Source organism: Diceros bicornis, chromosome 14 (genome assembly GCF_020826845.1).
Source record: "Diceros bicornis minor isolate mBicDic1 chromosome 14, mDicBic1.mat.cur, whole genome shotgun sequence".
Taxonomy (NCBI): domain Eukaryota; kingdom Metazoa; phylum Chordata; class Mammalia; order Perissodactyla; family Rhinocerotidae; genus Diceros; species Diceros bicornis.
In genome coordinates, this window is record NC_080753.1 from 69,204,236 (window position 1) to 69,227,945 (window position 23,710).

The window sequence follows — 23,710 nt, forward strand, 5'->3', positions numbered from 1 at the left end:
TTGGTATGTGTCCAACTCCTAGAAATAACTTCATGCCCCATCTCCCTTACTTCCAGCTAGTAAGGATCACATAATTCCTAACAAAGTTTTGACACAGATTCCCTATTCGGGCATTCAGAACATATAGCACGTTGCTGCAAGCAAGCACATTCTCATTCAAAGTTGCAAGTTACTATGTAGGAACAAGTTTGTATAGGTATTTCAAAGATGCCCAGAACTGAGCTAAACTTGGTATGTGTCCAACTCCTAGAAATAACTTCATGCCCCATCTCCCTTACTTCCAGCTAGTAAGGATCACATAATTCCTAAAAAAGTTTTGACACAGATTGCCAATTCGGGCATTCAGAACATATAGCACGTTGCTGTAAGCAAGCACATTCTCATTAAAAGATGCAAGTTACTATGTAGGAACAAGTTTGTATAGGTATTTCAAAGATGCCCAGAACTGAGCTAAACTTGGTATGTGTCCAACTCCTAGAAATAACTTCATGCCCCATCTCCCTTACTTCCAGCTAGTAAGGATCACATAATTCCTAACAAAGTTTTGACACAGATTCCCAATTCGGGCATTCAGAACATATAGCACGTTGCTGTAAGCAAGCACATTCTCATTCAAAGTTGCAAGTTACTATGTAGGAACAAGTTTGTATAGGTATTTCAAAGATGCCCAGAACTGAGCTAAACTTGGTATGTGTCCAACTCCTAGAAATAACTTCATGCCCCATCTCCCTTACTTCCAGCTAGTAAGGATCACATAATTCCTAACAAAGTTTTGACACAGATTGCCAATTCGGGCATTCAGAACATATAGCACGTTGCTGTAAGCAAGCACATTCTCATTCAAAGTTGCAAGTTACTATGTAGGAACAAGTTTGTATAGGTATTTCAAAGATGCCCAGAACTGAGCTAAACTTGGTATGTGTCCAACTCCTAGAAATAACTTCATGCCCCATCTCCCTTACTTCCAGCTAGTAAGGATCACATAATTCCTAACAAAGTTTTGACACAGATTGCCAATTCGGGCATTCAGAACATATAGCACGTTGCTGCAAGCAAGCACATTCTCATTCAAAGATGCAAGTTACTATGTAGGAACAAGTTTGTATAGGTATTTCAAAGATGCCCAGAACTGAGCTAAACTTGGTATGTGTCCAACTCCTAGAAATAACTTCATGCCCCATCTCCCTTACTTCCAGCTAGTAAGGATCACATAATTCCTAACAAAGTTTTGACACAGATTCCCTATTCGGGCATTCAGAACATATAGCACGTTGCTGCAAGCAAGCACATTCTCATTTAAAGATGCAAGTTACTATGTAGGAACAAGTTTGTATAGGTATTTCAAAGATGCCCAGAACTGAGCTAAACTTGGTATGTGTCCAACTCCTAGAAATAACTTCATGCCCCATCTCCCTTACTTCCAGCTAGTAAGGATCACATAATTCCTAACAAAGTTTTGACACAGTTTCCCAATTCGGGCATTCAGAACATGTAGCACGTTGCTGTAAGCAAGCACATTCTCATTCAAAGTTGCAAGATACTATGTAGGAACAAGTTTGTATAGGTATTTCAAAGATGCCCAGAACTGAGCTAAACTTGGTATGTGTCCAACTCCTAGAAATAACTTCATGCCCCATCTCCCTTACTTCCAGCTAGTAAGGATCACATAATTCCTAACAAAGTTTTGACACAGATTCCCAATTCGGGCATTCAGAACATATAGCACGTTGCTGCAAGCAAGCAGATTCTCATTCAAAGATGCAAGTTACTATGTAGGAACAAGTTTGTATAGGTATTTCAAAGATGCCCAGAACTGAGCTAAACTTGGTATGTGTCCAACTCCTAGAAATAACTTCATGCCCCATCTCCCTTACTTCCAGCTAGTAAGGATCACATAATTCCTAACAAAGTTTTGACACAGATTCCCAATTCGGGCATTCAGAACATATAGCACGTTGCTGTAAGCAAGCACATTTTCATTCAAAGAGGCAAGTTACTAGGTAGGAACAAGTTTGTATAGGTATTTCAAAGATGCCCAGAACTGAGCTAAACTTGGTATGTGTCCAACTGCTAGAAATAACTTCATGCCCCATCTCCCTTACTTCCAGCTAGTAAGGATCACATAATTCCTAACAAAGTTTTGACACAGATTGCCAATTCGGGCATTCAGAACATATAGCACGTTGCAGTAAGCAAGAACATTCTCATTCAAAGATGCAAGTTACTATGTAGGAACAAGTTTGTATAGGTATTTCAAAGATGCCCAGAACTGAGCTAAACTTGGTATGTGTCCAACTCCTAGAAATAACTTCATGCCCCATCTCCCTTACTTCCAGCTAGTAAGGATCACATAATTCCTAACAAAGTTTTGACACAGATTCCCAATTCGGGCATTCAGAACATATAGCACGTTGCTGCAAGCAAGCACATTCTCATTCAAAGATGCAAGTTACTAGGTAGGAACAAGTTTGTATAGGTATTTCAAAGATGCCCAGAACTGAGCTAAACTTGGTATGTGTCCAACTCCAAGAAATAACTTCATGCTCCATCTCCCTTACTTCCAGCTAGTAAGGATCACATAATTCCTAACAAAGTTTTGACACAGATTCCCAATTCGGGCATTCAGAACATATAGCACGTTGCTGCAAGCAAGCACATTCTCATTCAAAGTTGCAAGTTACTATGTAGGAACAAGTTTGTATAGGTATTTCAAAGATGCCCAGAACTGAGCTAAACTTGGTATGTGTCCAACTCCTAGAAATAACTTCATGCCCCATCTCCCTTACTTCCAGCTAGTAAGGATCACATAATTCCTAACAAGGTTTTGACACAGATTCCCAATTCGGGCATTCAGAACATATAGCACGTTGCTGCAAGCAAGCACATTCTCATTCAAAGTTGCAAGTTACTATGTAGGAACAAGTTTGTATAGGTATTTCAAAGATGCCCAGAACTGAGGTAAACTTGGTATGTGTCCAACTCCTAGAAATAACTTCATGCCCCATCTCCCTTACTTCCAGCTAGTAAGGATCACATAATTCCTAACAAAGTTTTGACACAGATTCCCTATTCGGGCATTCAGAACATATAGCACGTTGCTGTAAGCAAGCAGATTCTCATTCTAAGATGCAAGTTACTATGTAGGAACAAGTTTGTATAGGTATTTCAAAGATGCCCAGAACTGAGCTAAACTTGGTATGTGTCCAACTCCTAGAAATAACTTCATGCCCCATCTCCCTTACTTCCAGCTAGTAAGGATCACATAATTCCTAACAAAGTTTTGACACAGATTCCCAATTCGGGCATTCAGAACATATAGCACGTTGCTGTAAGCAAGCACATTCTCATTCTAAGATGCAAGTTACTATGTAGGAACAAGTTTGTATAGGTATTTCAAAGATGCCCAGAACTGAGCTAAACTTGGTATGTGTCCAACTCCTAGAAATACCTTCATGCCCCATCTCCCTTACTTCTAGCTAGTAAGGATCACATAATTCCTAACAAAGTTTTGACACAGATTCCCAATTCGGGCATTCAGAACATATAGCACGTTGCTGTAAGCAAGCACATTCTCATTCAAAGTTGCAAGTTACTATGTAGGAACAAGTTTGTATAGGTATTTCAAAGATGCCCAGAACTGAGCTAAACTTGGTATGTGTCCATCTCCTAGAAATAACTTCATGCCCCATCTCCCTTACTTCCAGCTAGTAAGGATCACATAATTCCTAACAAAGTTTTGACACAGATTCCCAATTCGGGCATTCAGAACATATAGCACGTTGCTGTAAGCAAGCAGATTCTCATTCAAAGATGCAAGTTACTATGTAGGAACATGGTTGTATAGGTATTTCAAAGATGCCCAGAACTGAGCTAAACTTGGTATGTGTCCAACTCCTAGAAATAACTTCATGCCCCATCTCCCTTACTTCCAGCTCGTAAGGATCACATAATTCCTAACAAAGTTTTGACACAGATTCCCAATTCGGGCATTCAGAACATATAGCACGTTGCTGCAAGCAAGCACATTCTCATTCAAAGATGCAAGTTACTATGTAGGAACAAGTTTGTATAGGTATTTCAAAGATGCCCAGAACTGAGCTATACTTGGTATGTGTCCAACTCCTAGAAATAACTTCATGCCCCATCTCCCTTACTTCCAGCTAGTAAGGATCACATAATTCCTAACAAGGTTTTGACACAGATTCCCAATTCGGGCATTCAGAACATATAGCACGTTGCTGCAAGCAAGCATATTCTCATTCAAAGTTGCAAGTTACTATGTAGGAACAAGTTTGTATAGGTATTTCAAAGATGCCCAGAACTGAGCTAAACTTGGTATGTGTCCAACTCCTAGAAATAACTTCATGCCCCATCTCCCTTACTTCCAGCTAGTAAGGATCACATAATTCCTAACAAAGTTTTGACACAGATTCCCTATTCGGGCATTCAGAACATATAGCACGTTGCTGCAAGCAAGCACATTCTCATTCAAAGTTGCAAGTTACTATGTAGGAACAAGTTTGTATAGGTATTTCAAAGATACCCAGAACTGAGCTAAACTTGGTATGTGTCCAACTCCTAGAAATAACTTCATGCCCCATCTCCCTTACTTCCAGCTAGTAAGGATCACATAATTCCTAAAAAAGTTTTGACACAGATTGCCAATTCGGGCATTCAGAACATATAGCACGTTGCTGTAAGCAAGCACATTCTCATTCAAAGTTGCAAGTTACTATGTAGGAACAAGTTTGTATAGGTATTTCAAAGATGCCCAGAACTGAGCTAAACTTGGTATGTGTCCAACTCCTAGAAATAACTTCATGCCCCATCTCCCTTACTTCCAGCTAGTAAGGATCACATAATTCCTAACAAAGTTTTGACACAGATTGCCAATTCGGGCATTCAGAACATATAGCACGTTGCTGCAAGCAAGCACATTCTCATTCAAAGATGCAAGTTACTATGTAGGAACAAGTTTGTATAGGTATTTCAAAGATGCCCAGAACTGAGCTAAACTTGGTATGTGTCCAACTCCTAGAAATAACTTCATGCCCCATCTCCCTTACTTCCAGCTAGTAAGGATCACATAATTCCTAACAAAGTTTTGACACAGAATCCCTATTCGGGCATTCAGAACATATAGCACGTTGCTGCAAGCAAGCACATTCTCATTCAAAGATGCAAGTTACTATGTAGGAACAAGTTTGTATAGGTATTTCAAAGATGCCCAGAACTGAGCTAAACTTGGTATGTCTCCAACTCCAAGAAATAACTTCATGCCCCATCTCCCTTACTTCCAGCTAGTAAGGATCACATAATTCCTAACAAAGTTTTGACACAGATTCCCTGTTCGGGTATTCAGAACATATAGCACGTTGCTGTAAGCAAGCACATTCTCATTCAAAGTTGCAAGTTACTATGTAGGAACAAGTTTGTATAGGTATTTCAAAGATGCCCAGAACTGAGCTAAACTTGCTATGTGTCCAACTCCTAGAAATAACTTCATGCCCCATCTCCCTTACTTCCAGCTAGTAAGGATCACATAATTCCTAACAAAGTTTTGACACAGATTCCCAATTCGGGCATTCAGAACATGTAGCACGTTGCTGTAAGCAAGCACATTCTCATTCAAAGTTGCAAGTTACTATGTAGGAACAAGTTTGTATAGGTATTTCAAAGATGCCCAGAACTGAGCTAAACTTGGTATGTGTCCAACTCCTAGAAATAACTTCATGCCCCATCTCCCTTACTTCCAGCTAGTAAGGATCACATAATTCCTAACAAAGTTTTGACACAGATTCCCAATTCGGGCATTCAGAACATATAGCACGTTGCTGTAAGCAAGCACATTCTCATTCAAAGTTGCAAGTTACTATGTAGGAACAAGTTTGTATTGGTATTTCAAAGATGCCCAGAACTGAGCTAAACTTGGTATGTGTCCAACTCCTAGATATAACTTCATGCCCCATCTCCCTTACTTCCAGCTAGTAAGGATCACATAATTCCTAACAAAGTTTTGACACAGATTCCCAATTCGGGCATTCAGAACTTATAGCACGTTGCTGCAAGCAAGCACATTCTCATTCAAAGTTGCAAGTTACTATGTAGGAACAAGTTTGTATAGGTATTTCAAAGATGCCCAGAACTGAGCTAAACTTGGTATGTCTCCAACTCCAAGAAATAACTTCATGCACCATCTCCCTTACTTCCAGCTAGTAAGGATCACATAATTCCTAACAAAGTTTTGACACAGATTCCCTATTCGGGTATTGAGAACATATAGCACGTTGCTGTAAGCAAGCACATTCTCATTCAAAGTTGCAAGTTAGTATGTAGGAACAAGTTTGTATAGGTATTTCAAAGATGCCCAGAACTGAGCTAAACTTGGTATGTGTCCAACTCCTAGAAATAACTTCATGCCCCATCTCCCTTACTTCCAGCTAGTAAGGATCACATAATTCCTAACAAAGTTTTGACACAGATTCCCAATTCGGGCATTCAGAACATGTAGCACGTTGCTGTAAGCAAGCACATTCTCATTCAAAGTTGCAAGTTACTATGTAGGAACAAGTTTGTATAGGTATTTCAAAGATGCCCAGAACTGAGCTAAACTTGGTATGTGTCCAACTCCTAGAAATAACTTCATGCCCCATCTCCCTTACTTCCAGCTAGTAAGGATCACATAATTCCTAACAAAGTTTTGACACAGATTCCCAATTCGGGCATTCAGAACATATAGCACGTTGCTGTAAGCAAGCAGATTCTCATTCAAAGATGCAAGTTACTAGGTAGGAACAAGTTTGTATAGGTATTTCAAAGATGCCCAGAACTGAGCTAAACTTGGTATGTGTCCAACTCCTAGAAATAACTTCATGCCCCATCTCCCTTACTTCCAGCTAGTAAGGATCACATAATTCCTAACAAAGTTTTGACACAGATTCCCAATTCGGGCATTCAGAACATATAGCACGTTGCTGTAAGCAAGCACATTCTCATTCATAGTTGCAAGTTACTATGTAGGAACAAGTTTGTATTGGTATTTCAAAGATGCCCAGAACTGAGCTAAACTTGGTATGTGTCCAACTCCTAGATATAACTTCATGCCCCATCTCCCTTACTTCCAGCTAGTAAGGATCACATAATTCCTAACAAAGTTTTGACACAGATTCCCAATTCGGGCATTCAGAACTTATAGCACGTTGCTGCAAGCAAGCACATTCTCATTCAAAGATGCAAGTTACTATGTAGGAACAAGTTTGTATAGGTATTTCAAAGATGCCCAGAACTGAGCTAAACTTGGTATGTGTCCAACTCCTAGAAATAACTTCATGCCCCATCTCCCTTACTTCCACCTAGTAAGGATCACATAATTCCTAACAAAGTTTTGACACAGATTCCCTATTCGGGCATTCAGAACATATAGCACGTTGCTGCAAGCAAGCACATTCTCATTCAAAGATGCAAGTTACTATGTAGGAACAAGTTTGTATAGGTATTTCAAAGATGCCCAGAACTGAGCTAAACTTGGTATGTCTCCAACTCCAAGAAATAACTTCATGCCCCATCTCCCTTACTTCCAGCTAGTAAGGATCACATAATTCCTAACAAAGTTTTGACACAGATTCCCTATTCGGGTATTCAGAACATATAGCACGTTGCTGTAAGCAAGCACATTCTCATTCAAAGTTGCAAGTTACTATGTAGGAACAAGTTTGTATAGGTATTTCAAAGATGCCCAGAACTGAGCTAAACTTGGTATGTGTCCAACTCCTAGAAATAACTTCATGCCCCATCTCCCTTACTTCCAGCTAGTAAGGATCACATAATTCCTAACAAAGTTTTGACACAGATTCCCAATTCGGGCATTCAGAACATGTAGCACGTTGCTGTAAGCAAGCACATTCTCATTCAAAGTTGCAAGTTACTATGTAGGAACAAGTTTGTATAGGTATTTCAAAGATGCCCAGAACTGAGCTAAACTTGGTATGTGTCCAACTCCTAGAAATAACTTCATGCCCCATCTCCCTTACTTCCAGCTAGTAAGGATCACATAATTCCTAACAAAGTTTTGACACAGATTCCCAATTCGGGCATTCAGAACATATAGCACGTTGCTGTAAGCAAGCAGATTCTCATTCAAAGATGCAAGTTACTAGGTAGGAACAAGTTTGTATAGGTATTTCAAAGATGCCCAGAACTGAGCTAAACTTGGTATGTGTCCAACTCCTAGAAATAACTTCATGCCCCATCTCCCTTACTTCCAGCTACTAAGGATCACATAATTCCTAACAAAGTTTTGACACAGATTCCCAATTCGGGCATTCAGAACATATAGCACGTTGCTGTAAGCAAGCACATTCTCATTCATAGTTGCAAGTTACTATGTAGGAACAAGTTTGTATTGGTATTTCAAAGATGCCCAGAACTGAGCTAAACTTGGTATGTGTCCAACTCCTAGATATAACTTCATGCCCCATCTCCCTTACTTCCAGCTAGTAAGGATCACATAATTCCTAACAAAGTTTTGACACAGATTCCCAATTCGGGCATTCAGAACTTATAGCACGTTGCTGCAAGCAAGCACATTCTCATTCAAAGATGCAAGTTACTATGTAGCAACAAGTTTGTATAGGTATTTCAAAGATGCCCAGAACTGAGCTAAACTTGGTATGTGTCCAACTCCTAGAAATAACTTCATGCCCCATCTCCCTTACTTCCACCTAGTAAGGATCACATAATTCCTAACAAAGTTTTGACACAGATTCCCTATTCGGGCATTCAGAACATATAGCACGTTGCTGCAAGCAAGCACATTCTCATTCAAAGAGGCAAGTTACTATGTAGGAACAAGTTTGTATAGGTATTTCAAAGATGCCCAGAACTGAGCTAAACTTGGTATGTCTCCAACTCCAAGAAATAACTTCATGCCCCATCTCCCTTACTTCCAGTTAGTAAGGATCACATAATTCCTAACAAAGTTTTGACACAGATTCCCTATTCGGGCATTCAGAACATATAGCACGTTGCTGTAAGCAAGCACATTCTCATTGAAAGTTGCAAGTTACTATGTAGGAACAAGTTTGTATAGGTATTTCAAAGATGCCCAGAACTGAGCTAAACTTGGTATGTGTCCAACTCCTAGAAATAACTTCATGCCCATCTCCCTTACTTCCAGCTAGTAAGGATCACATAATTCCTAACAAAGTTTTGACACAGATTGCCAATTCGGGCATTCAGAACATATAGCACGTTGCTGTAAGCAAGCACATTCTCATTCAAAGTTGCAAGTTACTATGTAGGAACAAGTTTGTATAGGTATTTCAAAGATGCCCAGAACTGAGCTAAACTTGGTATGTGTCCAACTCCTAGAAATAACTTCATGCCCCATCTCCCTTACTTCCAGCTAGTAAGGATCACATAATTCCTAACAAAGTTTTGACACAGATTGCCAATTCGGGCATTCAGAACATATAGCACGTTGCTGTAAGGAAGAACATTCTCATTCAAAGATGCAAGTTACTATGTAGGAACAAGTTTGTATAGGTATTTCAAAGATGCCCAGAACTGAGCTAAACTTGGTATGTGTCCAACTCCTAGAAATAACTTCATGCCCCATCTCCCTTACTTCCAGCTAGTAAGGATCACATAATTCCTAACAAAGTTTTGACACAGATTCCCAATTCGGGCATTCAGAACATATAGCACGTTGCTGTAAGCAAGCACATTCTCATTCAAAGTTGCAAGTTACTATGTAGGAACAAGTTTGTATTGGTATTTCAAAGATGCCCAGAACTGAGCTAAACTTGGTATGTGTCCAACTCCTAGAAATAACTTCATGCCCCATCTCCCTTACTTCCAGCTAGTAAGGATCACATAATTCCTAACAAAGTTTTGACACAGATTCCCAATTCGGGCATTCAGAACATATAGCACGTTGCTGTAAGCAAGCACATTCTCATTCAAAGATGCAAGTTACTATGTAGGAACAAGTTTGTATAGGTATTTCAAAGATGCCCAGAACTGAGCTAAACTTGGTATGTGTCCAACTCCTAGAAATAACTTCATGCTCCATCTCCCTTACTTCCAGCTAGTAAGGATGACATAATTCCTAACAAAGTTTTGACACAGATTCCCAATTCGGGCATTCAGAACATATAGCACGTTGCTGTAAGCAAGCACATTCTCATTCAAAGTTGCAAGTTACTATGTAGGAACAAGTTTGTATAGGTATTTCAAAGATGCCCAGAACTGAGCTAAACTTGGTATGTGTCCAACTCCTAGAAATAACTTCATGCCCCATCTCCCTTACTTCCAGCTAGTAAGGATCACATAATTCCTAACAAAGTTTTGACACAGATTCCCAATTCGGGCATTCAGAACATATAGCACGTTGCTGTAAGCAAGCACATTCTCATTCAAAGTTGCAAGTTACTATGTAGGAACAAGTTTGTATAGGTATTTCAAAGATGCCCAGAACTGAGCTAAACTTGGTATGTGTCCAACTCCTAGAAATAACTTCATGCCCCATCTCCCTTACTTCCAGCTAGTAAGGATCACATAATTCCTAACAAAGTTTTGACACAGATTCCCAATTCGGGCATTCAGAACATATAGCACGTTGCTGTAAGCAAGCACATTCTCATTCAAAGTTGCAAGTTACTATGTAGGAACAAGTTTGTATAGGTATTTCAAAGATGCCCAGAACTGAGCTAAACTTGGTATGTGTCCAACTCCTAGAAATAACTTCATGCCCCATCTCCCTTACTTCCAGCTAGTAAGGATCACATAATTCCTAACAAAGTTTTGACACAGATTCCCAATTCGGTCATTCAGAACATATAGCACGTTGATGTAAGCAAGCACATTCTCATTCAAAGTTGCAAGTTACTATGTAGGAACAAGTTTGTATAGGTATTTCAAAGATGCCCAGAACTGAGCTAAACTTGGTATGTGTCCAACTCCTAGAAATAACTTCATGCCCCATCTCCCTTACTTCCAGCTAGTAAGGATCACTTAATTCCTAACAAAGTTTTGACACAGATTCCCAATTCGGGCATTCAGAACATATAGCACGTTGCTGCAAGCAAGCACATTCTCATTCAAAGATGAAAGTTACTATGTAGCAACAAGTTTGTATAGGTATTTCAAAGATGCCCAGAACTGAGCTAAACTTGGTATGTGTCCAACTCCTAGAAATAACTTCATGCCCCATCTCCCTTACTTCCAGCTAGTAAGGATCACATAATTCCTAACAAAGTTTTGACACAGATTCCCTATTCGGGCATTCAGAACATATAGCACGTTGCTGCAAGCAAGCACATTCTCATTCAAAGATGCAAGTTACTATGTAGGAACAAGTTTGTATAGGTATTTCAAAGATGCCCAGAACTGAACTAAACTTGGTATGTCTCCAACTCCAAGAAATAACTTCATGCCCCATCTCCCTTACTTCCAGCTAGTAAGGATCACATAATTCCTAACAAAGTTTTGACACAGATTCCCTATTCGGGCATTCAGAACATATAGCACGTTGCTGTAAGGAAGAACATTCTCATTCAAAGATGCAAGTTACTATGTAGGAACAAGTTTGTATAGGTATTTCAAAGATGCCCAGAACTGAGCTAAACTTGGTATGTGTCCAACTCCTAGAAATAACTTCATGCCCCATCTCCCTTACTTCCAGCTAGTAAGGATCACATAATTCCTAACAAAGTTTTGACACAGATTCCCAATTCGGGCATTCAGAACATATAGAACGTTGCTGTAAGCAAGCACATTCTCATTCAAAGATGCAAGTTACTATGTAGCAACAAGTTTGTATAGGTATTTCAAAGACGCCCAGAACTGAGCTAAACTTGGTATGTGTCCAACTCCTAGAAATAACTTCATGCCCCATCTCCCTTACTTCCACCTAGTAAGGATCACATAATTCCTAACAAAGTTTTGACACAGATTCCCTATTCGGGCATTCAGAACATATAGCACGTTGCTGCAAGCAAGCACATTCTCATTCAAAGATGCAAGTTACTATGTAGGAACAAGTTTGTATAGGTATTTCAAAGATGCCCAGAACTGAGCTAAGCTTGGTATGTCTCCAACTCCTAGAAATAACTTCATGCCCCATCTCCCTTACTTCCAGCTAGTAAGGATCACATAATTCCTAACAAAGATTTGACACAGATTGCCAATTCGGGCATTCAGAACATATAGCACGTTGCTGTAAGGAAGAACATTCTCATTCAAACATGCAAGTTACTCTGTAGGAACAAGTTTGTATAGGTATTTCAAAGATGCCCAGAACTGAGCTAAACTTGGTATGTGTCCAACTCCTAGAAATAACTTCATGCCCCATCTCCCTTACTTCCAGCTAGTAAGGATCACATAATTCCTAACAAAGTTTTGACACAGATTCCCTATTCGGGCATTCAGAACATATAGCACGTTGCTGCAAGCAAGCACATTCTCATTGAAAGATGCAAGTTACTATGTAGAAACAAGTTTGTATAGGTATTTCAAAGATGCCCAGAACTGAGCTAAACGTTGTATGTGTCCAACTCCTAGAAATAACTTCATGCCCCATCTCCCTTACTTCCAGCTAGTAAGGATCACATAATTCCTAACAAAGTTTTGACACAGATTCCCTATTCGGGCATTCAGAACATATAGCACGTTGCTGCAAGCAAGCAAATTCTCATTCAAAGATGCAAGTTACTATGTAGGAACAAGTTTGTATAGGTATTTCAAAGATGCCCAGAACTGAGCTAAACTTGGTATGTGTCCAACTCCTAGAAATAACTTCATGCCCCATCTCCCTTACTTCCAGCTAGTAAGGATCACATAATTCCTAACAAAGTTTTGACACAGATTCCCAATTCGGGCATTCAGAACATATAGCACGTTGCTGTAAGCAAGCAGATTCTCATTCAAAGATGCAAGTTACTATGTAGGAACAAGTTTGTATAGGTATTTCAAAGATGCCCAGAACTGAGCTAAACTTGGTATGTGTCCAACTCCTAGAAATAACTTCATGCCCCATCTCCCTTACTTCCAGCTAGTAAGGATCACATAATTCCTAACAAAGTTTTGACACAGATTCCCAATTCGGGCATTCAGAACATATAGCACGTTGCTGTAAGCAAGCACATTCTCATTCAAAGATGCAAGTTACTATGTAGGAACAAGTTTGTATAGGTATTTCAAAGATGCCCAGAACTGAGCTAAACTTGGTATGTGTCCAACTGCTAGAAATAACTTCATGCCCCATCTCCCTTACTTCCAGCTAGTAAGGATCACATAATTCCTAACAAAGTTTTGACACAGATTCCCAATTCGGGCATTCAGAACATATAGCACGTTGCTGTAAGCAAGCACATTCTCATTCAAAGTTGCAAGTTACTATGTAGGAACAAGTTTGTATAGGTATTTCAAAGATGCCCAGAACTGAGCTAAACTTGGTATGTGTCCAACTCCTAGAAATAACTTCATGCCCCATCTCCCTTACTTCCAGCTAGTAAGGATCACATAATTCCTAACAAAGTTTTGACACGGATTCCCTATTCGGGCATTCAGAACATATAGCACGTTGCTGCAAGCAAGCACATTCTCATTCAAAGATGCAAGTTACTATGTAGGAACAAGTTTGTATAGGTATTTCAAAGATGCCCAGAACTGAGCTAAACTTGGTGTGTGTCCAACTCCTAGAAATAACTTCATGCCCCATCTCCCTTACTTCCAGCTAGTAAGGATCACATAATTCCTAACAAAGTTTTGACACAGATTGCCAATTCGGGCATTCAGAACATATAGCACGTTGCTGCAAGCAAGCACATTCTCATTCAAAGATGCAAGTGACTATGTAGGAACAAGTTTGTATAGGTATTTCAAAGATGCCCAGAACTGAGCTAAACTTGGTATGTGTCCAACTCCTAGAAATAACTTCATGCCCCATCTCCCTTACTTCCAGCTAGTAAGGATCACATAATTCCTAACAAAGTTTTGACACAGATTCCCTATTCGGGCATTCAGAACATATAGCACGTTGCTGTAAGCAAGCACATTCTCATTCAAAGATGCAAGTTACTATGTAGGAACAAGTTTGTATAGGTATTTCAAAGATGCCCAGAACTGAGCTAAACTTGGTATGTGTCCAACTCCTAGAAATAACTTCATGCCCCATCTCCCTTACTTCCAGCTACTAAGGATCACATAATTCCTAACAAAGTTTTGACACAGATTCCCAATTCGGGCATTCAGAACATATAGCACGTTGCTGTAAGCAAGCACATTCTCATTCATAGTTGCAAGTTACTATGTAGGAACAAGTTTGTATAGGTATTTCAAAGATGCCCAGAACTGAGCTAAACTTGGTATGTGTCCAACTCCTAGAAATAACTTCATGCCCCATCTCCCTTACTTCCAGCTAGTAAGGATCACATAATTCCTAACAAAGTTTTGACACAGATTCCCAATTCGGGCATTCAGAACATATAGCACGTTGCTGTAAGCAAGCACATTCTCATTCAAAGATGCAAGTTACTATGTAGGAACAAGTTTGTATAGGTATTTCAAAGATGCCCAGAACTGAGCTAAACTTGCTATGTGTCCAACTCCTAGATATAACTTCATGCCCCATCTCCCTTACTTCCAGCTAGTAAGGATCACATAATTCCTAACAAAGTTTTGACAGAGATTCCCAATTCGGGCATTCAGAACATATAGCACGTTGCTGTAAGCAAGCAGATTCTCATTCAAAGATGCAAGTTACTATGTAGGAACAAGTTTGTATAGGTATTTCAAAGATGCCCAGAACTGAGCTAAACTTGGTATGTGTCCAACTCCTAGAAATAACTTCATGCCCCATCTCCCTTACTTCCAGCTAGTAAGGATCACATAATTCCTAACAAAGTTTTGACACAGATTGCCAATTCGGGCATTCAGAACATATAGCACGTTGCTGCAAGCAAGCACATTCTCATTCAAAGATGCAAGTTACTATGTAGGAACAAGTTTGTATAGGTATTTCAAAGATGCCCAGAACTGAGCTAAACTTGGTATGTGTCCAACTCCTAGAAATAACTTCATGCCCCATCTCCCTTACTTCCAGCTAGTAAGGATCACATAATTCCTAACAAAGTTTTGACACAGATTCCCTATTCGGGCATTCAGAACATATAGCACGTTGCTGCAAGCAAGCACATTCTCATTCAAAGATGCAAGTTACTATGTAGGAACAAGTTTGTATAGGTATTTCAAAGATGCCCAGAACTGAGCTAAGCTTGGTATGTCTCCAACTCCTAGAAATAACTTCATGCCCCATCTCCCTTACTTCCAGCTAGTAAGGATCACATAATTCCTAACAAAGATTTGACACAGATTGCCAATTCGGGCATTCAGAACATATAGCACGTTGCTGTAAGGAAGAACATTCTCATTCAAACATGCAAGTTACTCTGTAGGAACAAGTTTGTATAGGTATTTCAAAGATGCCCAGAACTGAGCTAAACTTGGTATGTGTCCAACTCCTAGAAATAACTTCATGCCCCATCTCCCTTACTTCCAGCTAGTAAGGATCACATAATTCCTAACAAAGTTTTGACACAGATTCCCTATTCGGGCATTCAGAACATATAGCACGTTGCTGCAAGCAAGCACATTCTCATTGAAAGATGCAAGTTACTATGTAGAAACAAGTTTGTATAGGTATTTCAAAGATGCCCAGAACTGAGCTAAACGTTGTATGTGTCCAACTCCTAGAAATAACTTCATGCCCCATCTCCCTTACTTCCAGCTAGTAAGGATCACATAATTCCTAACAAAGTTTTGACACAGATTCCCTATTCGGGCATTCAGAACATATAGCACGTTGCTGCAAGCAAGCAAATTCTCATTCAAAGATGCAAGTTACTATGTAGGAACAAGTTTGTATAGGTATTTCAAAGATGCCCAGAACTGAGCTAAACTTGGTATGTGTCCAACTCCTAGAAATAACTTCATGCCCCATCTCCCTTACTTCCAGCTAGTAAGGATCACATAATTCCTAACAAAGTTTTGACACAGATTCCCAATTCGGGCATTCAGAACATATAGCACGTTGCTGTAAGCAAGCAGATTCTCATTCAAAGATGCAAGTTACTATGTAGGAACAAGTTTGTATAGGTATTTCAAAGATGCCCAGAACTGAGCTAAACTTGGTATGTGTCCAACTCCTAGAAATAACTTCATGCCCCATCTCCCTTACTTCCAGCTAGTAAGGATCACATAATTCCTAACAAAGTTTTGACACAGATTCCCAATTCGGGCATTCAGAACATATAGCACGTTGCTGTAAGCAAGCAGATTCTCATTCAAAGATGCAAGTTACTATGTAGGAACAAGTTTGTATAGGTATTTCAAAGATGCCCAGAACTGAGCTAAACTTGGTATGTGTCCAACTGCTAGAAATAACTTCATGCCCCATCTCCCTTACTTCCAGCTAGTAAGGATCACATAATTCCTAACAAAGTTTTGACACAGATTCCCAATTCGGGCATTCAGAACATATAGCACGTTGCTGTAAGCAAGCACATTCTCATTCAAAGTTGCAAGTTACTATGTAGGAACAAGTTTGTATAGGTATTTCAAAGATGCCCAGAACTGAGCTAAACTTGGTATGTGTCCAACTCCTAGAAATAACTTCATGCCCCATCTCCCTTACTTCCAGCTAGTAAGGATCACATAATTCCTAACAAAGTTTTGACACGGATTCCCTATTCGGGCATTCAGAACATATAGCACGTTGCTGCAAGCAAGCACATTCTCATTCAAAGATGCAAGTTACTATGTAGGAACAAGTTTGTATAGGTATTTCAAAGATGCCCAGAACTGAGCTAAACTTGGTGTGTGTCCAACTCCTAGAAATAACTTCATGCCCCATCTCCCTTACTTCCAGCTAGTAAGGATCACATAATTCCTAACAAAGTTTTGACACAGATTGCCAATTCGGGCATTCAGAACATATAGCACGTTGCTGCAAGCAAGCACATTCTCATTCAAAGATGCAAGTGACTATGTAGGAACAAGTTTGTATAGGTATTTCAAAGATGCCCAGAACTGAGCTAAACTTGGTATGTGTCCAACTCCTAGAAATAACTTCATGCCCCATCTCCCTTACTTCCAGCTAGTAAGGATCACATAATTCCTAACAAAGTTTTGACACAGATTCCCTATTCGGGCATTCAGAACATATAGCACGTTGCTGTAAGCAAGCACATTCTCATTCAAAGATGCAAGTTACTATGTAGGAACAAGTTTGTATAGGTATTTCAAAGATGCCCAGAACTGAGCTAAACTTGGTATGTGTCCAACTCCTAGAAATAACTTCATGCCCCATCTCCCTTACTTCCAGCTACTAAGGATCACATAATTCCTAACAAAGTTTTGACACAGATTCCCAATTCGGGCATTCAGAACATATAGCACGTTGCTGTAAGCAAGCACATTCTCATTCATAGTTGCAAGTTACTATGTAGGAACAAGTTTGTATAGGTATTTCAAAGATGCCCAGAACTGAGCTAAACTTGGTATGTGTCCAACTCCTAGAAATAACTTCATGCCCCATCTCCCTTACTTCCAGCTAGTAAGGATCACATAATTCCTAACAAAGTTTTGACACAGATTCCCAATTCGGGCATTCAGAACATATAGCACGTTGCTGTAAGCAAGCACATTCTCATTCAAAGATGCAAGTTACTATGTAGGAACAAGTTTGTATAGGTATTTCAAAGATGCCCAGAACTGAGCTAAACTTGCTATGTGTCCAACTCCTAGATATAACTTCATGCCCCATCTCCCTTACTTCCAGCTAGTAAGGATCACATAATTCCTAACAAAGTTTTGACAGAGATTCCCAATTCGGGCATTCAGAACATATAGCACGTTGCTGTAAGCAAGCAGATTCTCATTCAAAGATGCAAGTTACTATGTAGGAACAAGTTTGTATAGGTATTTCAAAGATGCCCAGAACTGAGCTAAACTTGGTATGTGTCCAACTCCTAGAAATAACTTCATGCCCCATCTCCCTTACTTCCAGCTAGTAAGGATCACATAATTCCTAACAAAGTTTTGACACAGATTGCCAATTCGGGCATTCAGAACATATAGCACGTTGCTGCAAGCAAGCACATTCTCATTCAAAGATGCAAGTTACTATGTAGGAACAAGTTTGTATAGGTATTTCAAAGATGCCCAGAACTGAGCTAAACTTGGTATGTGTCCAACTCCTAGAAATAACTTCATGCCCCATCTCCCTTACTTCCAGCTAGTAAGGATCACATAATTCCTAACAAAGTTTTGACACAGATTGCCAATTCGGGCATTCAGAACATATAGCACGTTGCTGTAAGCAAGCAGATTCTCATTCAAAGATGCAAGTTACTATGTAGGAACAAGTTTGTATAGGTATTTCAAAGATGCCCAGAACTGAGCTAAACTTGGTATGTGTCCAACTCCTAGAAATAACTTCATGCCCCATCTCCCTTACTTCCAGCTAGTAAGGATCACATAATTCCTAACAAAGTTTTGACACAGATTCCCTATTCGGGCATTCAGAACATATAGCACGTTGCTGCAAGCAAGCACATTCTCATTCAAAGATGCAAGTTACTATGTAGGAACAAGTTTGTATAGGTATTTCAAAGATGCCCAGAACTGCGCTAAACTTGGTATGTGTCCAACTCCTAGAAATAACTTCATGCCCCATCTCCCTTACTTCCAGCTAGTAAGGATCACATAATTCCTAACAAAGTTTTGACACAGATTCCCAATTCGGGCATTCAGAACATATAGCACGTTGCTGTAAGCAAGCAGATTCTCATTCAAAGATGCAAGTTACTATGTAGGAACAAGTTTGTATAGGTATTTCAAAGATGCCCAGAACTGAGCTAAACTTGGTATGTGTCCAACTGCTAGAAATAACTTCATGCCCCATCTCCCTTACTTCCAGCTAGTAAGGATCACATAATTCCTAACAAAGTTTTGACACAGATTCCCAATTCGGGCATTCAGAACATATAGCACGTTGCTGTAAGCAAGCACATTCTCATTCAAAGATGCAAGTTACTATGTAGGAACAAGATTGTATAGGTATTTCAAAGATGCCCAGAACTGAGCTGAACTTGGTATGTGTCCAACTCCTAGAAATAACTTCATGCCCCATCTCCCTTACTTCCAGCTAGTAAGGATCACATAATTCCTAACAAAGTTTTGACACAGATTCCCTATTCGGGCATTCAGAACATATAGCACGTTGCTGCAAGCAAGCACATTCTCATTCAAAGATGCAAGTTACTATGTAGGAACAAGTTTGTATAGGTATTTCAAAGATGCCCAGAACTGAGCTAAACGTTGTATGTGTCCAACTCCTAGAAATAACTTCATGCCCCATCTCCCTTACTTCCAGCTAGTAAGGATCACATAATTCCTAACAAAGTTTTGACACAGATTCCCTATTCGGGCAATCAGAACATATAGCACGTTGCTGCAAGCAAGCACATTCTCATTCAAAGATGCAAGTTACTATGTAGGAACAAGTTTGTATAGGTATTTCAAAGATGCCCAGAACTGAGCTAAACTTGGTATGTCTCCAACTCCAAGAAATAACTTCATGCCCCATCTCCCTTACTTCCAGCTAGTAAGGATCACATAATTCCTAACAAAGTTTTGACACAGATTGCCAATTCGGGCATTCAGAACATATAGCACGTTGCTGTAAGCAAGCACATTCTCATTCAAAGTTGCAAGTTACTATGTAGGAACAAGTTTGTATAGGTATTTCAAAGATGCCCAGAACTGAGCTAAACTTGGTATGTGTCCAACTCCTAGAAATAACTTCATGCCCCATCTCCCTTACTTCCAGCTAGTAAGGATCACATAATTCCTAACAAAGTTTTGACACAGATTCCCAATTCGGGCATTCAGAACATATAGCACGTTGCTGTAAGCAAGCAGATTCTCATTCAAAGATGCAAGTTACTAGGTAGGAACAAGTTTGTATAGGTATTTCAAAGATGCCCAGAACTGAGCTAAACGTTGTATGTGTCCAACTCCTAGAAATAACTTCATGCCCCATCTCCCTTACTTCCAGCTAGTAAGGATCACATAATTCCTAACAATGTTTTGACACAGATTCCCAATTCGGGCATTCAGAACATATAGCACGTTGCTGTAAGCAAGCACATTTTCATTCAAAGTTGCAAGTTATTATGTAGGAACAAGTTTGTATAGGTATTTCAAAGATGCCCAGAACTGAGCTAAACTTGGTATGTGTCCAACTCCTAGAAATAACTTCATGCCCCATCTCCCTTACTTCCAGCTAGTAAGGATCACATAATTCCTAACAAAGTTTTGACACAGATTGCCAATTCGGGCATTCAGAACATATAGCACGTTGCTGTAAGCAAGCACATTTTCATTCAAAGTTGCAAGTTACTAGGTAGGAACAAGTTTGTATAGGTATTTCAAAGATGCCCAGAACTGAGCTAAACTTGGTATGTGCCCAACTCCTAGAAATAACTTCATGCAACATCTCCCTTACTTCCAGCAAGTAAGGATCACATAATTCCTAACAAAGTTTTGACACTGATTCCCTATTCGGTCATTCAGAACATATAGCACGTTGCTATAAACAAGCAGATTCTCATTCAAAGATGCAAGTTACTATGTAGGAACAAGTTTGTATAGGTATTTCAAAGATGCCCAGAACTGAGCTAAACTTGGTATGTGTCCAACTCCTAGAAATAACTTCATGCCCCATCTCCCTTACTTCCAGCTAGTAAGGATCACATAATTTCTAACAAAGTTTTGACACAGATTCCCTATTCGGGCATTCAGAACATATAGCACGTTGCTGCAAGCAAGCACATTCTCATTCCAAAATGCAAGTTACTAGGTAGGAACAAGCTTGTATAGGTATTTCAAAGATGCCCAGAACTGAGCTGAAATTGGTATGTGTCCAACTCCAAGAAATAACTTCATGCTCCATCTCCCTTACTTCCAGCTAGTAAGGATCACATAATTCCTAACAAAGTTTTGACACAGATTCCCTATTCGGGCATTCAGAACATATAGCACGTTGCTGCAAGCAAGCACATTCTCATTCAAAGTTGCAAGTTACTATGTAGGAACAAGTTTGTATAGGTATTTCAAAAATGCCCAGAACTGAGCTAAACTTGGTATGTGTCCAACTCCTAGAAATAACTTCATGCCCCATCTCCCTTACTTCCAGCTAGTAAGGATCACATAATTCCTAACAAAGTTTTGACACAGATTGCCAATTCGGGCATTCAGAACATATAGCACGTTGCTGTAAGCAAGCACATTCTCATTCAAAGATGCAAGTTACTATGTAGGAACAAGTTTGTATAGGTATTTCAAAGATGCCCAGAACTGAGCTAAACTTGGTATGTGTCCAACTCCTAGAAATAACTTCATGTCCCATCTCCCTTACTTCCAGCTAGTAAGGATCACATAATTCCTAACAAAGTTTTGACACAGATTCCCAATTCGGGCATTCAGAACATATAGCACGTTGCTGTAAGCAAGCACATTCTCATTCAAAGATGCAAGTTACTATGTAGGAACAAGTTTGTATAGGTATTTCAAAGATGCCCAGAACTGAGCTAAACTTGGTATGTGTCCAACTCCTAGAAATAACTTCATGCCCCATCTCCCTTACTTCCAGCTAGTAAGGATCACATAATTCCTAACAAAGTTTTGACACAGATTCCCAATTCGGGCATTCAGAACATATAGCACGTTGCTGTAAGCAAGCGGATTCCCATTCAAAGTTGCAAGTTACTATGTAGGAACAAGTTTGTATAGGTATTTCAAAGATGCCCAGAACTGAGCTAAACTTGCTATGTGTCCAACTCCTAGAAATAACTTCATGCCCCATCTCCCTTACTTCCAGCTAGTAAGGATCACATAATTCCTAACAAAGTTTTGACACAGATTCCCAATTCGGGCATTCAGAACATATAGCACGTTGCTGTAAGCAAGCGGATTCCCATTCAAAGATGCAAGTTACTATGTAGGAACAAGTTTGTATAGGTATTTCAAAGATGCCCAGAACTGAGCTAAACTTGCTATGTGTCCAACTCCTAGAAATAACTTCATGCCCCATCTCCCTTACTTCCAGCTAGTAAGGATCACATAATTCCTAACAAAGTTTTGACACAGATTGCCAATTCGGGCATTCAGAACATATAGCACGTTGCTGTAAGCAAGCACATTCTCATTCAAAGATGCAAGTTACTATGTAGGAACAAGTTTGTATAGGTATTTCAAAGATGCCCAGAACTGAGCTAAACTTGCTATGTGTCCAACTCCTAGAAATAACTTCATGCCCCATCTCCCTTCCTTCCAGCTAGTAAGGATCACATAATTCCTAACAAAGTTTTGACACAGATTCCCTATTCGGGCATTCAGAACATATAGCACGTTGCTGTAAGCAAGCACATTTTCATTCAAAGTTGCAAGTTACTAGGTAGGAACAAGTTTGTATAGGTATTTCAAAGATGCCCAGAACTGTGCTAAACTTGGTATGTGCCCAACTCCTAGAAATAACTTCATGCAACATCTCCCTTACTTCCAGCTAGTAAGGATCACATAATTCCTAACAAAGTTTTGACACAGATTCCCTATTCGGGCATTCAGAACATATAGCACGTTGCTATAAACAAGCAGATTCTCATTCAAAGATGCAAGTTACTATGTAGGAACAAGTTTGTATAGGTATTTCAAAGATGCCCAGAACTGAGCTAAACTTGGTATGTGTCCAACTCCTAGAAATAACTTCATGCCCCATCTCCCTTACTTCCAGCTAGTAAGGATCACATAATTTCTAACAAAGTTTTGACACAGATTCCCTATTCGGGCATTCAGAACATATAGCACGTTGCTGCAAGCAAGCACATTCTCATTCCAAAATGCAAGTTACTAGGTAGGAACAAGTTTGTATAGGTATTTCAAAGATGCCCAGAACTGAGCTAAAATTGGTATGTGTCCAACTCCAAGAAATAACTTCATGCTCCATCTCCCTTACTTCCAGCTAGTAAGGATCACATAATTCCTAACAAAGTTTTGACACAGATTCCCTATTCGGGCATTCAGAACATATAGCACGTTGCTGCAAGCAAGCACATTCTCATTCAAAGTTGCAAGTTACTATGTAGGAACAAGTTTGTATAGGTATTTCAAAAATGCCCAGAACTGAGCTAAACTTGGTATCTGTCCAACTCCTAGAAATAACTTCATGCCCCATCTCCCTTACTTCCAGCTAGTAAGGATCACATAATTCCTAACAAAGTTTTGACACAGATTGCCAATTCGGGCATTCAGAACATATAGCACGTTGCTGTAAGCAAGCACATTCTCATTCAAAGATGCAAGTTACTATGTAGGAACAAGTTTGTATAGGTATTTCAAAGATGCCCAGAACTGAGCTAAACTTGGTATGTGTCCAACTCCTAGAAATAACTTCATGTCCCATCTCCCTTACTTGCAGCTAGTAAGGATCACATAATTCCTAACAAAGTTTTGACACAGATTCCCAATTCGGGCATTCAGAACATATAGCACGTTGCTGTAAGCAAGCACATTCTCATTCAAAGATGCAAGTTACTATGTAGGAACAAGTTTGTATAGGTATTTCAAAGATGCCCAGAACTGAGCTAAA